Source organism: Loxodonta africana, chromosome 16 (assembly GCF_030014295.1).
Source record: "Loxodonta africana isolate mLoxAfr1 chromosome 16, mLoxAfr1.hap2, whole genome shotgun sequence".
NCBI lineage: Eukaryota > Metazoa > Chordata > Mammalia > Proboscidea > Elephantidae > Loxodonta > Loxodonta africana.
In genome coordinates this window covers 73870450-73883557 of record NC_087357.1, presented here as the reverse complement: position 1 = coordinate 73883557, position 13108 = coordinate 73870450, and the positions used below count along the sequence as shown (strand labels likewise).

At 39.5% G+C, this 13108-nt stretch overlaps 2 protein-coding genes across 3 annotated transcripts in view; both read right to left on the bottom strand.

Moving 5' to 3' along the window:
- Nucleotides 1-13108, bottom strand: part of LOC135227856 (leucine-rich melanocyte differentiation-associated protein-like) — a 464639-nt gene that overhangs the window by 287205 nt on the left and 164326 nt on the right. The window contains exon 4 of the transcript XR_010318035.1: nucleotides 7739-7824. The gene's annotated coding sequence lies outside the window, so the exon portion shown is untranslated. The remainder of the gene's footprint in view (nucleotides 1-7738; nucleotides 7825-13108) is intronic.
- LRMDA (leucine rich melanocyte differentiation associated) overlaps nucleotides 1-13108 on the bottom strand; it is a 1290642-nt gene that overhangs the window by 1124124 nt on the left and 153410 nt on the right. The window lies entirely within an intron of this gene.

Sequence of the window (13108 nt, the reverse complement as noted above, 5' to 3'; positions counted from 1 at the left end):
AGAAAATGAAAGAGTAAAAAGAGAGAGAAGTGGAAAATCTAGGGAAAATAAGCATGATATCAAAGAGGAAGGATTCCTTCAACAGGGTTATCAGTAGATCAGACACAAAAAAGGGTATCCAAACTGTAAAATAATGAGGAAAAAAGTGAAAAGAAAAGCACCCAAGAGCTACAGGACAAAAGTGAAATATATATTTGAAGTCCCAGAAGTAGAAGAATGAGAAAATAGTGTTGGAAGAGATAATATACAAGAATTTCCTAAAACTAATGAAAAACATCAAACCACAGTTCAAGCAACTTCACAAAACCCAAAACCAAAACCTAACCAAACCCATTGTCAAGTTGATTCCAACTCATAGCAACTGCAACCGGGGGAAAAAATAACACAACAGAGATCCATCATACTTAAATTGCCAAATGAGAGCAAGAGAGAGAATCTTAAAGGCAGTCAGAGAAAAAAGAAATATAGAAGAACAAAGCTAAGGATGACAGAAGACTTCTCAACAGAAAGAATACAAGGTAGAAGAAAATGGAAATACAATTAAAGTACTGAAAGAAAAAGACTGTCAACCCAGAATTTTATACCAGGGAAAATATCCTCTAAAAATGAAAGCTAAATTTTTCAGACAAACAAAAACTAAGAGAAGCCATTGTCAGCATACCTGTGCTAAAAGATATTAAAGGAAATTCTTAAGGCAAAAGGAGAAAAAAAACTGGATGTACACAAAGAGCTCCAGAAACAGTGAAAATGTAGATACTATGATAGTCTTCTTACTATTAATCTCTTTAAAAGATAACTAAACGTCTAAAGAAAAATTAGTAACAATGTTCTGTGGGGTTTATAACATTTGTACAAGTAAAATGTATGACAAACACAGAACAAAGGATGGAAGGGAAGAAATGGAACCATATCATTGTATGGTTCTTACATTATATGTACAGTGGTGTATTATTTGATGGTAAACTTCGATAAATTAAAGATGTATATCGTACATCCTAAAGCAACTAAAGCAACTACCATTCAACAAAGGTGCCAAAGAAATTCAGTAAAGAAAGAATAGTCTTTTCAACAAACGGTGCTGGAACAATTGGAAATACATAAGAAAAATCATAAATCTTATCTCACACCATGACAAAAAAATAACTTGAAATATATCACAGATGTACTGTAAGAAATAAAACTATAGAACTTCTAGAAAAAGAATAGGAGAAAATCATTGTCATCATGAGTTAGGCATAGATTCCTTAGATAACACACAAAAAGCATGAACCATACAAGAAAAAAAGTGTGATGGTTAAGACTGTGTGTCATCTTGGCTGGGCCTTGATTCCCAGTGTTTTGGCAGTTATGTGATGTTGTTGTCACTTCCCTCTTGAGATGTGATATGTGATCACTCCCATGATGGGATCTGCTATGAGTAGCCAATCAGTTGAAGGGGAGTTTTCCTGGGCGTGTGGCCTGCATTGAGTGTGCACAGATGTTGTGGCAGGACTTGGGGGCTTTTGCTCCTTGTAGATCCTGCAGCTAGCTCCTGTGCGTCTGACCTCCAATTCTTGGGACCTGAGCTACCAGCTTACCTATGGTCTTGCCTGCCAATCTTTGGATTCATTGATCTTCACAGCCTGTAAGCAACAGCCCTCCCATATCTTGGGTTTGCCAGTCCCTGTGGCTACATAAATCAGGACAAGCCTCTATCCTGACCCATGGACTTGGGATGATACAGCCTCTACAACCATGTGAGCTATTTCCTTGATGTAATTCTATATATATATATGGATTTATACACTTTACTGGTTTTGCTTCTGTACAGCACCCAGGCTAAGACAAAAGGTAAATTAGATTTCATCACAACTAAAAACTTCTGCTCTTTGAAGTAAATGTTTAAAAAAAAGTAAAAGGTAGGTGGAGCCAACATGGCACTACAGACAGAAGCATCACACCGTCCCTCCACAGCAAAGACCCAAAACACCGAGTAAAACAGAGACAAACGTTGATCCTGAAATCCTAAGCATCAAAGAAAGAGATAAAGAACTCAGCCAAGCACCAAATGGAATGAGAAACTAACAGAGAACAGAGAGCAAGGAGAATATATGCAGAGGTCCCCTATTAGCTAACACAGCATGGATTCACCATCCTGGACTCCTGTTGGAGATTGGCCAACAGGGAGAACAGGAAAGCAGTTTCATGGAGCTCCCAGCAGGAGACAGATTACCCGGTAACCAGCGTTACTTGCTTTCCCACCTCCCATCCTTTTCTCCTCTGCTCGGCCTCTGCCACTTCCTGCCTGGCTGAGGCCGCTCGGCCGGCCAAGGGGTGTGGGCTCCATGCCACTTGGATTTGCCCCACCCACACTGAAGAGCAGTAAACAGGGAGTAAGAGAAAGCAGCATCACGGAGCTCCCAGCAAGAGACAGAGAACCAGGTAACTACCAATATACGCTTTCCCACCCCCTACTTTTCTTCCCCTCACTGGGCCTCTGCCAGACTCTTGGCCAGGTGGCACAGGCTCTGGCTCTGTGCCTTTGGATTCACCCCAACCACACTGGCCAGCTCCCTCAGTGCCATTTGTTTGTTACTGGTGTTGCTTTTTTCCACTTCTTTTGGTTTCTTCCCTGCCTCTAACCTTCTCACCCTCCTTTCTCTTGAACACCTGGCTCTGTGTGCCATCTTTGCTTCTTCTTGAAAGGCTGTGAAGTGCCACTCGGCTGGGAAGCTTCTTCCCTGGTTTGTGCCACCAAGCTGGTGGGAATCCCAGGGGCTTTTGTTTGTGTTTGTTTTGTACTTTTCTGTTTGTTTGTTTTTACTTTTCATGGCTTTGGAACCCTTTCTACCCAGGCTGTACTGTGCAGTCTGGGAGGCACTTCCCCGGTCTGTGCAGTTGCGTTGGTTGGATCCCTGGAGGCATATCTTTTCTTTTTTTCCTTTTTGTCTTTCTTCATTTCTGAGTTTCTTTTCTTTCTATGCTTACCTTCTTTTCCTGTTTCCTGAATACATGACACTTTATGACAACTCTGCCCCTTCTAGACAGGCTGCACAGCCTGGGAGTCATTTCCTCGGTTTCTGCTGCCACACCAGTGGGATCTGGGGGGCTTTTCTTTTTTCCAATTTTTATTTATTCTTGTTTTCTCTTTTTCTTTGTTCCTTTTTTTCCTCCATTTCTCAGTTTCTCGTCTCTCCACCCCAACAGCAAACTCCCTTAGCACGCTTTGTTGTTGCTGTTTGGCCCCTGTTTCAATCTCCTCTTTCTCTTCTTTCCCATACCCATCTTAGCTCCACACATCACAAACTCCCCCTTCCATCCTGCCTACCTGAACCATGCACTGAACATTACACCCACAAGCAGCACAAGCACAGCCTACTGAAACCTGCCCTACAGTGTCGGCCCTGATACATGACACAAAACATCCCAGCCCTTCCCTTCACTTTGACCTGCCTTGCTGCACCAGAGGTGAGTGACTTGCCCTGCCCACTGGGCAAAGAAATGAAAAGTATCATACCTACAGATGAGCAAACAACAAAGAACAAACATCCTGCCTGCTCAGACATAACCAAATAAAGCAAAAAAGCAAGACAAAACAAACAAATCTACAATCAATAAATGAAGAAAATAACCACCAAATATCCCGAAGACAGCAAACAATATCAAAACATAAAAAAACAGGACAGGATGGTTCCAGTAGGCAACCAAAATGAAACAGCAGATGACTCTCCCGTAGAAGAAAAGGCACTAGAACTACCTGATAGGAAATTCAAATCTCTAATATTCAGAGCTATCCAAGTGTTGAAACAAAAAAAGAGACAAAAACAAGGAAAAAACAAATTCATGGAAAATACAGACCAAAAAAAATGGAGGAATTCAGGAAAATAATACAGGAACAAAAATGCCAAAATAAGTTCAGAACTAGAAATCATACAAAAACAACAATTAGAGATCTAAAAGATCAACAAAAAGATTTCAGAAACGGACAGTGTCACAGAAAGGCTGAGGAGCAGATTTGAAACAATGGAAGACAGGATCAGTGAAACTGAAGACAAACACTTGGATACAACTTTGAGGAAAAATCAGAAAAAAGAACGAAGAAAAGAAACTCTGAGAACTATGTGGGATACAATCAGAAGCAAAAAATTATGAGTGATCAGAGTTCCAAAACAGGGGGAGAAAACTGAAACCAGAGAGGATCATTTAAGAATTGCTGACAGAAAACTTCCCTAATATCATGAAAGATGAAAAGCCGATCAGCCAAGAAGCTAAATGAGCCCCATATAGGATTGGCTCCAAAAGAAAATCACCAAGGCATATCATAATCACACTTGCTAAAACCAAAGACAAAGAATCCTGAGAGCAGCTCAAGAAAAATGAAAAGTCACATACAGAGGGAAAACAATAAGACTAAGCTCTGATTATGTGTCAGAAACCATGGGGCAAGAAGGCAATGAGGTGACATATATAAAACCCTGAATGAAAAAAACTGCCAACCAAGAATAATTTATCCTGCAAAACTCTTGTTCAAATACGATGGTGAAATTAGGACATTTCCAGATGAACAGAAATTAAGGAAATATATAAAAACCAAACTAAACTTACAAGAATTATTAAAGGGAGTCCTTCGGTTTGAGAACAAACAACATCGGAACACAGTCTGAATGTAGGATGCAAGATCGTACTAGCCAGGTACCAACGTAGGAAATGAACACTCAAGGACTATCCAAAACCAAACATTTACAACAGGGATCCAAAGAAGTTAATCTGTAAATGACAACAATGTCAGAAAAATAAAAGAGGGACTAAACTGTAGGTACAGAACTTTCTAAGGGAGAGGAAGTCAAGGTAATACCAAATAATAATAGACTAGTTCAAACCCAGGAAGATAAGGGTAAGTTTCAAGGTAACCACAAAGAAAGTTAACAAACCTACTCATCAAAATAAAGAAAAACAAAATCAACAAAAACAGAAGAAATGAAAAAAAATCCACAAACAAAAGGAATTCAGCATAGGAGACTAAGAGAATAAAGACAACATCAAGACCACAAAAAAAAGTACTACAAAATGACAGCAATAAACTCACACATATCAATAATTACATTGAATATAAATGGCCTAAATGCACCCATAAAGACAGAATGAATGAAAAAAAAAAAAAAGGATCCATCAATATGCTGTCTCCAAGAGACACGCCTTAGAAACAAAGACATAAATTTATTAAAAATCAAAGGATGGAAAAAAGAGAAAAGGCAATACTGATCTCAGATAAAATAGACTTTAAAACAAAATCCACCATAAAAGGCAAATAAGGGCACTATATAATGATTAAAGGGAGGATCCATTCTGAAGACATAATCATAATAAACATCTACACACCCAATGACAGGGCTCCAAAATACATAAAACAAACTCTAACACCCCTGAAAAGAGACAATGACAGTTCCACAAAAGAGACAATGACAGTTCCACCTCAACACACCACACTTGGTAAAGGACAGAACATCTAGAAAGAAACTCAACAGAGATACAGAAGAGCTAAAGAGCACAATCAGCCAACTTGACCTCACAGGCATATATAAAACACTGTACCCGACAGTTGCAAAGTACACATTCCTTTCCAACACACATGGAACATTCTCCAGAGTAAACCAAATCTTAGACCAAAGAGCAACTCTCAACAAAATCCAAAACATTGAGATAAAACAAAGTATCTTCTCTGACATAAAGCCATCAAGGTAGAAATTAACAACAGGAAGAGCAGGGAAAAACAATCAGTTACATGGAAACTGATTAACACCCTGCTTAAAAACCACTGGGGAATAGAAGAAATCAGAAACGGAATCAAAAAATTCCTAGAATCAAGCAAGAATGCAAACACATTACACCAAAACCTTTGGGACACAGCAAAGGCAGTCCGCAGAGGTCAGTTTACAGCAAAAGATGCACAGATCAAGAAAGAAGGACAAAATCAAAATATTAGCTACATAGCTCAAACAAATAGAAAGAGAAGAGCAAAAAAAAAAAAAAAAGGCCACAGCCACCAGAAGAAAGGAAATAATAAAGATCATAGCAGAAATAAATGAAATAGAGAACAGAAAAACAATAGAAAGAATCAACAAAACTAAAAGTTGGTTCTTTGAAAGGATCAACAAAATCGATAAGCCACTGTCCAAACTGGCAAACGAAAAACAGGAGGGGATGCAAATAACCCAAATAAGAAATGAAATGGGGGACATTACAACAGACCCAAATGAAATAAAAAGGATCATAACAGAGTATTACGAAAAACTGTACTCCAACAAATATGAAAACCTAGAGGAAATGGACACATTTCTAGACACACACTGCCTACTCAAACTAACACAAAATGATGTTGAAAATCTAAACAGATCCACAACAAGAAAGATTGAAATGGTAATAAACTCCCAACAAAAAGCGCCCTGGCCCAGATGGCTTCACTGGTGAGTTCTACCAAACATTCAGAGAAGAGCTAACACCAGTACTACTCAAACTATTTCAGAACACAGAAAAAGAAGGGATACTTCTGAATTCATTCTATGAAGCCAGCATGACCCTGATACCAAAACCAGGCAAAGACACCACAAAAAAAAGAAAATTACAGACCAATATCTCTCATGAATATAGATTGCAAAAATTCTCAACAATATTCTAGCCAACAAAATTCAGCATCATATCAAAAAACCTACAACCAAGTAGGATTCATACCAGGTATGCAAGGATGGTTCAACATTAGAAAATCGATCAACGTAATCCACTACAGAAACAAAACGAAAGAAAAGAATCACATGATCTCAATCGATGCAGAAAAGGTATTCGACAAAGTCCAACACCTATTCCTGATAAAAACTGTCAATAAAATGGGTACGGAGGGGATACTTCTCAGCATAATAAAGGGCATCTATGTAAAACCAATAGCCAACATTATTCTTAATGGAGAGAGGCTGAACACATTCCCCTTGAGAACAGGAACAAGACAGGACGCCCTTTATCACCATTCCTATTTAACATTGTGCTGCAAGTCCTAGCTAGAGCAAAAAAGCAAGAAAAAGAAACAAAGGGCATCCAAATAAGTAATGAAAAAGTTAAGCTATCCCTATTTGTGGATATGATACTACACGCAGAAAACCCAAAAGACTCCACGAGAAAACTACTGAAACTAATGGAAAGATTCAGCAGAGTAGCACGATACAAGATAAACATACAAAAATCAGTTGGATTCCTATACACCAATAAAGAGAACAATGAAAAGGAAATCAAGAAAACAATATCATTTATAATAGTCCCCCCAAAAATAAGACACTTGGGAATAAATCTAAACAGGATGTAAAAGACCTATACAAAGAAAACTACAAAACACTGCTGCAAGAAACAAAAAGAGATTTACATAAGTGTAAAAACATATCATGCTTATGGATAGGTAGACTCAACATTGTGAAAATGACAATTCTACCCAAAGCAATTTACAAATACAATGCAATCCTGATCCAAATACCAACAACATTCTTTAAAGAGATAGAAAAATTAATCATTAACTTTACATGGAAAGGAAAGAAGCCCCGGATAAGTAAAGCACTACTGAAGAAGAATAAAGTAGGAGGACTCACACTACCTGACCTCAGAACCAGTTACTACACAGCTACAGGAGTCAACAGCCTGGTACTGGTACGACGACAGATACGTTGGACCAATGGAACAGAATTGAGAACGCAAATGTAAATCCATCCACTTCAGTCACCTGATCTTCGACAAGGACCCAAAGTCCGTCAAATGAGGAAAACACAGTCTTTTTAACGAATAGTGCTGGCAAAACTGGATATCCACCTGCAAAAAAAAAAAAAAATGAAACGGGACCCATACCTCACCATACACAAAAACTAATTTAAAATGGACCAAAGACCTAAATACAAAGCCAAAAAGTATAAAGTTCATAGAAACAAAAATAGGTTTGAGGCTAGAGGCCCAAATACATGGCAGTATTGTTGGTTATAGTATCCACAAACCATAACCAACAATACACAAACTCCAGATGATAAGCTAGACAACTGGGATCTTCTAACAACTAAATATTTACACTTAACAAAAGACTTCACCAAAAGAATAAAAAGAGAATCTACAGACTGGGAAAAAAATTTTGGCTGTTACAAATCAGACAAAGGTCTAATCTCTAAAATCTATGGGAAAATCTAACACCACTACATCAAAAAGACAAATAATTCAGTTAAAAAATGGGCAAAGGAAATGAGCAGACACTTCACCAAAGAAGACTTTAAAGCGGCCAACAGACACATGAGGAAATGTTCATGATCACTAGCCATTAAAGAAACGCAAATCAAAACCACGATGAGATACCACCTCATCCCGGCATTACTGGCATGAATCAAAAAAACAGGAAATAACAAATGTTGGAGAGGCTGTGGGGAGATCAGAACTCTTTTGCACTGTTGGTAGGAATGCAAAATGATACAATCATTTTGAAAAATGATATGGCACTTCCTTAGAAAGCTAGAAACAGAAATACCATATGACCCAGCAATCCCACTCATTGTAATATATCCTAGAGAAATAAGAGTCGTCACACAAATAGACATATGCACACTCATGTTCACTGCAGCTCTGTTCTCAATACCAAAAAGATGGAAACAACCTGGATGCCCATCAACAGGTGAATGGATAAACAAACTGCGGTACATACACACAGAGGCGTATTATGCAACAATAAGGAACAAAGACGAATCATGGAAGCATCTCATAACATGGATGAGTCTGGAGGGCATTATGCTGAGTGAAAAAAGTCAATCATGAAAGGACAAATGTTATATGAGACCACTACTGTAAAAACTCATGAAAAGGTTCACACACAAAAAGAAGCAATCTTTGATGATTACAAGGGAGGGCAGGGGTGAGAACGGATGAACATTAAATAGACAATAGGTAAGTAGAAACTTTGGTGAAAGGTAAGACAGTACAGAGTACTGGGGAAGCCAGCACAACTTGTCCAAGGCAAGGCCATGGAAGCTGCATAGACACATCCAAACTCCCTGAGGGACCCAATTGCTGGGCTGAGGGCTGTTGAGGCCATGGTCTCAGGGAACATCTAGCTCAACTGGCGTAATGTAGTGTATAAGGGAAATGTTCTACATTCTACTTTGGTGAGTACCATCTGGGGTCTTAAAAGCCTGTTAGTGGCCATCTAAGATACTCCACTTGAGGAGCAAGGGAGAATGAAGAAAACTAGAGATACAAAGGAAAGATTATTCCAAAGGACTAATGGACCACAACTACCACAGCCTCCACCAGACTGAGTCCAGTACAACTAGATGGTGCCCAGCTACCACCACAGACTGCTCTGACAGGGATCACAATAGAGGGTCCCAGACAGAGCTGGAGAAAAATATAGAACAAAATTCTAACTCACAAAAAAAAGACCACACTTACTGGCCTGACAGGGACTGGAGAAACCCTAAGAGTATGATGGCCCCCAGACATCCTTTTAGCTCAGCAGTGAAGTCACTCCTGACGTTCACTCTTCAACGTTTAGGCCCATAAAACGAGAATAAAGGGGCACACCAGCCCAGGGGCAACGACAAGAAGGCAGGAGGGGACAGGAAAGCTGGTAATAGGGAACCCAAGGTTGAGAAGGCAGAGTGTTCACATGTTGTGGGGTTGCTAACCAATGTCATAAAACAATATGTTTACTAACTCTTTAATGTAAACATTTATCTAAATTACAATTTAAAAAAAATATTTCACATGGAAAAAAAAAAGACAAGGTAAAATATTTGCAAAAAAATCTAATGAAGGGTTTGTATCCAAAATAAAGGCCCCTGGGATGTGAAAATGGTTTGTACTTTGCTACTAACCAAAAGGTTGATGGTTCAAACTCAACCAGCAGGGCCACGGGAGAAAGGCCTGGTGATCTGCTTCTGTAAAGATTACAGCCAAGAAAATCCTACGGAGCAGTTCTACCCTATAACACATGGCGTTTCCATGAGTCAGAATCACCTCAGTGACAATGGGGTTTCGGGAATCCAGAATAAAACACTCTTAGAACTCTTACATAAAGAACTCAACAATACTTCGCCCTCGAAAGTATACAGAGAGCAAATAAGTACATGGAAAGATACTCAATGTCATTAGTCGTTAGAGAAATGGATACTAAAACCACTGTGAGATACTACTACACATCTACCACTATTGGCGAAGACCGGAAAGACTGCCAATACTGCCAAGTGCTGGCAGGGTGCTCAGCAACCAGAATTCTCACACTTGCTGTGGGAATGCAAATTGGTAGAGCCCACATTTGAAAAAAGTTCAGTAGTTTCTTATAAAGTTAAGCACACAGTTACCATATGACATAAAAATTTCTCTCCTAAGACTTTACCCAAGAGATATGAAATCATATGTCCACACAGACACCTGAGTGCAAAAGTTTACAGCAGCTTTACTCACCACAGCCAGAACAATCCCAATGCCCATCAACTGGTAAATATATCAACAAGTCACGGCACATCTGCATAATGGAATATTACTCAGCAATAAAAAGGAAGAAACTTTTATAAAATATACACATATAAAAATAAGTAAAATTAAAATATTTATTTTATAAGTAAAATAAATTACATGCACCAATCTGCATGAATCTCAAAAGCACTATGTCAAGTGAAAGAAAATCAGGCACAAAGGGCTACACAAGGTATGATTCCATTTTTATATCATTCTGGAAAAAACACACCCAGACAGACAGAAATTACATAAGTGCATGCAAGGGGCTGAGGATAAAGGGAAGAGACTGAAAAGGCACATAAGCGAACTTTTTTGGATAATGGAAATGTACAATATTGATTGTGTTGGTGGTTATGTGACTTCATACACTTGTCAAAAACCACCTAACTGTTCACTAGAAAGGGCATTTATTGCATGCAAATTACATTTAACTAGATCTGATTTTAAAAATAAACTTAAATAGTGTCACTAAACATTATAAACTCATAATAGCAATAACAACAATAAAAAGATAATTCCTGATATAAACAGATCAACATCGTCTTTGACTCATCTTTCTGAAAAAGGCTTTTTGAGGAACTACTTCATATTGTTGCCTCACACGGAGCTTCCCTGAGTTTCCTGGCTTCATTACATGTGTTGTTGGTAGGTGGCACCGAGTCGGTTCTGACCCTTAGTGACCCTTGTACAACAGAATAAACATCACCTGGTTCTCTGCCATCCTAACAGTTATTGCTAAGCTTGAGCCCATTGTTGCAGCCACTGTGTCAATCTATCTCATTGAGGTTATTCATCTTTTTCACTGACCTCTACTTCGCCAAGCATGGCATTCTTCTCCAGGGACTGGTCCTCCCGATAACATGTCCAAAGTGCATGAGACAAAGTCTCACCATCCACGCTACCAAGGAGCACGCCGGCTACACTTCTTCAAAGACAAACTTATTCATTCTTCTGGCAGTCCGTCATATATTCAATCTTCTTTGCCAACACCATAATTCAAAGGCATCAATTCTTCTTCGGTCTTCTTATTCACTGTCCAGCTTTCACACGCATTATGAGGCAATTGAAAATATCATGGCTTGGGGGTCAGAAGCACCTTAGTCCTCAAAGTGCCATCTTTGCTTTTCAACATTTTAAAGAGGTCTGTGATCATTAAGGTTGTGTGTCAACTTGGCTGGGCTACGATTCTCAGCGGTTTGGCAGTTATGGTGCAGTCTGGCAGTCGTATGATGATGTGATCACCTCTGTGACGAGATTTTATATACTGCGATCACCTCCAAGACAGGATCTGTTGTGAAGAGCCAATCAGTTGAAAAGGAGTATCCTTTTGGATGTGGTCTGCATCCCATATAGGTGGACTTTCTGGCAAGGCTCACAGGCTTTTCCTCACTCTGGATCCTGCATCTGGCTCTTGTTCACCTGACGTCCAGTTCTTGGGACTTGAGCTAGCAGTTTACCTGCCACGTTGCCTGCCAATCTTGGTATTCATCAGTCTTTGCAGCCTGTAAGCAGGAGCCCTACTGTCTGACCTGCATAAGAGTGGCTGAATTACATCAACTCAATTCCCAACATCAAGTGATCTCTGAAGTTAAAGGGCATTAATTGAGAAGAAGTGGGATCCTGAAACTTGCGATGAGGACGTATCAGCAGATTATCAGGATGCTGAGGACACTGAGTCCCTAAATTCCAGTGAATCACTTCTGCCAACAGAACCAGCCTTCTCACTCCCAACTGAAGAGATTAGTCACTCCATCTTTGTCTTCTATGCCGCCCTCCCCTCATCTGATGAGATTAATCCAGCTGTGTCTGTGTCACTGCCTGGGGAATCGCCTAAAGTAGATGCCTTACAAGACAATGCTGAATGCTCCCAAAACACATTCCCACCACCCATTTTGGCTTCCAGACCTAAACTAAAGTCCCAGTGAGCCCAAAAGGTAAAGTACAAAGTGTGACCCAGGAAGAGGTATGCTACACTTCAAAAGAACTGCTTGACTTTTCTAATATGTACCAACAGAAACCAGGGGAATACATGTAGGAATGCATTATTAAGGCCGTGGGATAATGGCACAAGGAACACAAAGATGGATCAGTGTGAGTTTATTAATATAAGCCCACTAAGGAAAAAGATTCTTCATTCAATGTTTCAGCTCGAGAAGTTAGGAAAGAATCTAATAGTTTATTAGGTTGAGTCATTGAAGCATGGATTAAGCGGTGGCCTATACTAAATCAAGTTGAAATGCCAGACCTACCTTGGTATACCATAGAAGGTATCCAAAGGTTTAGGGAAATTGGCATGTTAGAGTGGATTTATCAGGTTTGACCCACAGACCCACACATGGAGTGCTCAGAGGACACATCTTTTACCACAACGGTGAGGAACAAAGTTGTGAAGGGAACCCCAGCATCCCTGAAGACTGTTGGGATTGCTCTTTCATGGAAGTCAAGATCTGACAGTGGGAACTACCCTAACAGAATTAAGACACCTAACTACAAGGGGGCTGACTGGACTTTGTGGTGGTAGGGGCCAAGTGGTACCACTCAATCAACAAAGACAGGGTGGGCATGGTTACTGTAATGGACAACAGAGTCAAAGCACTAATCA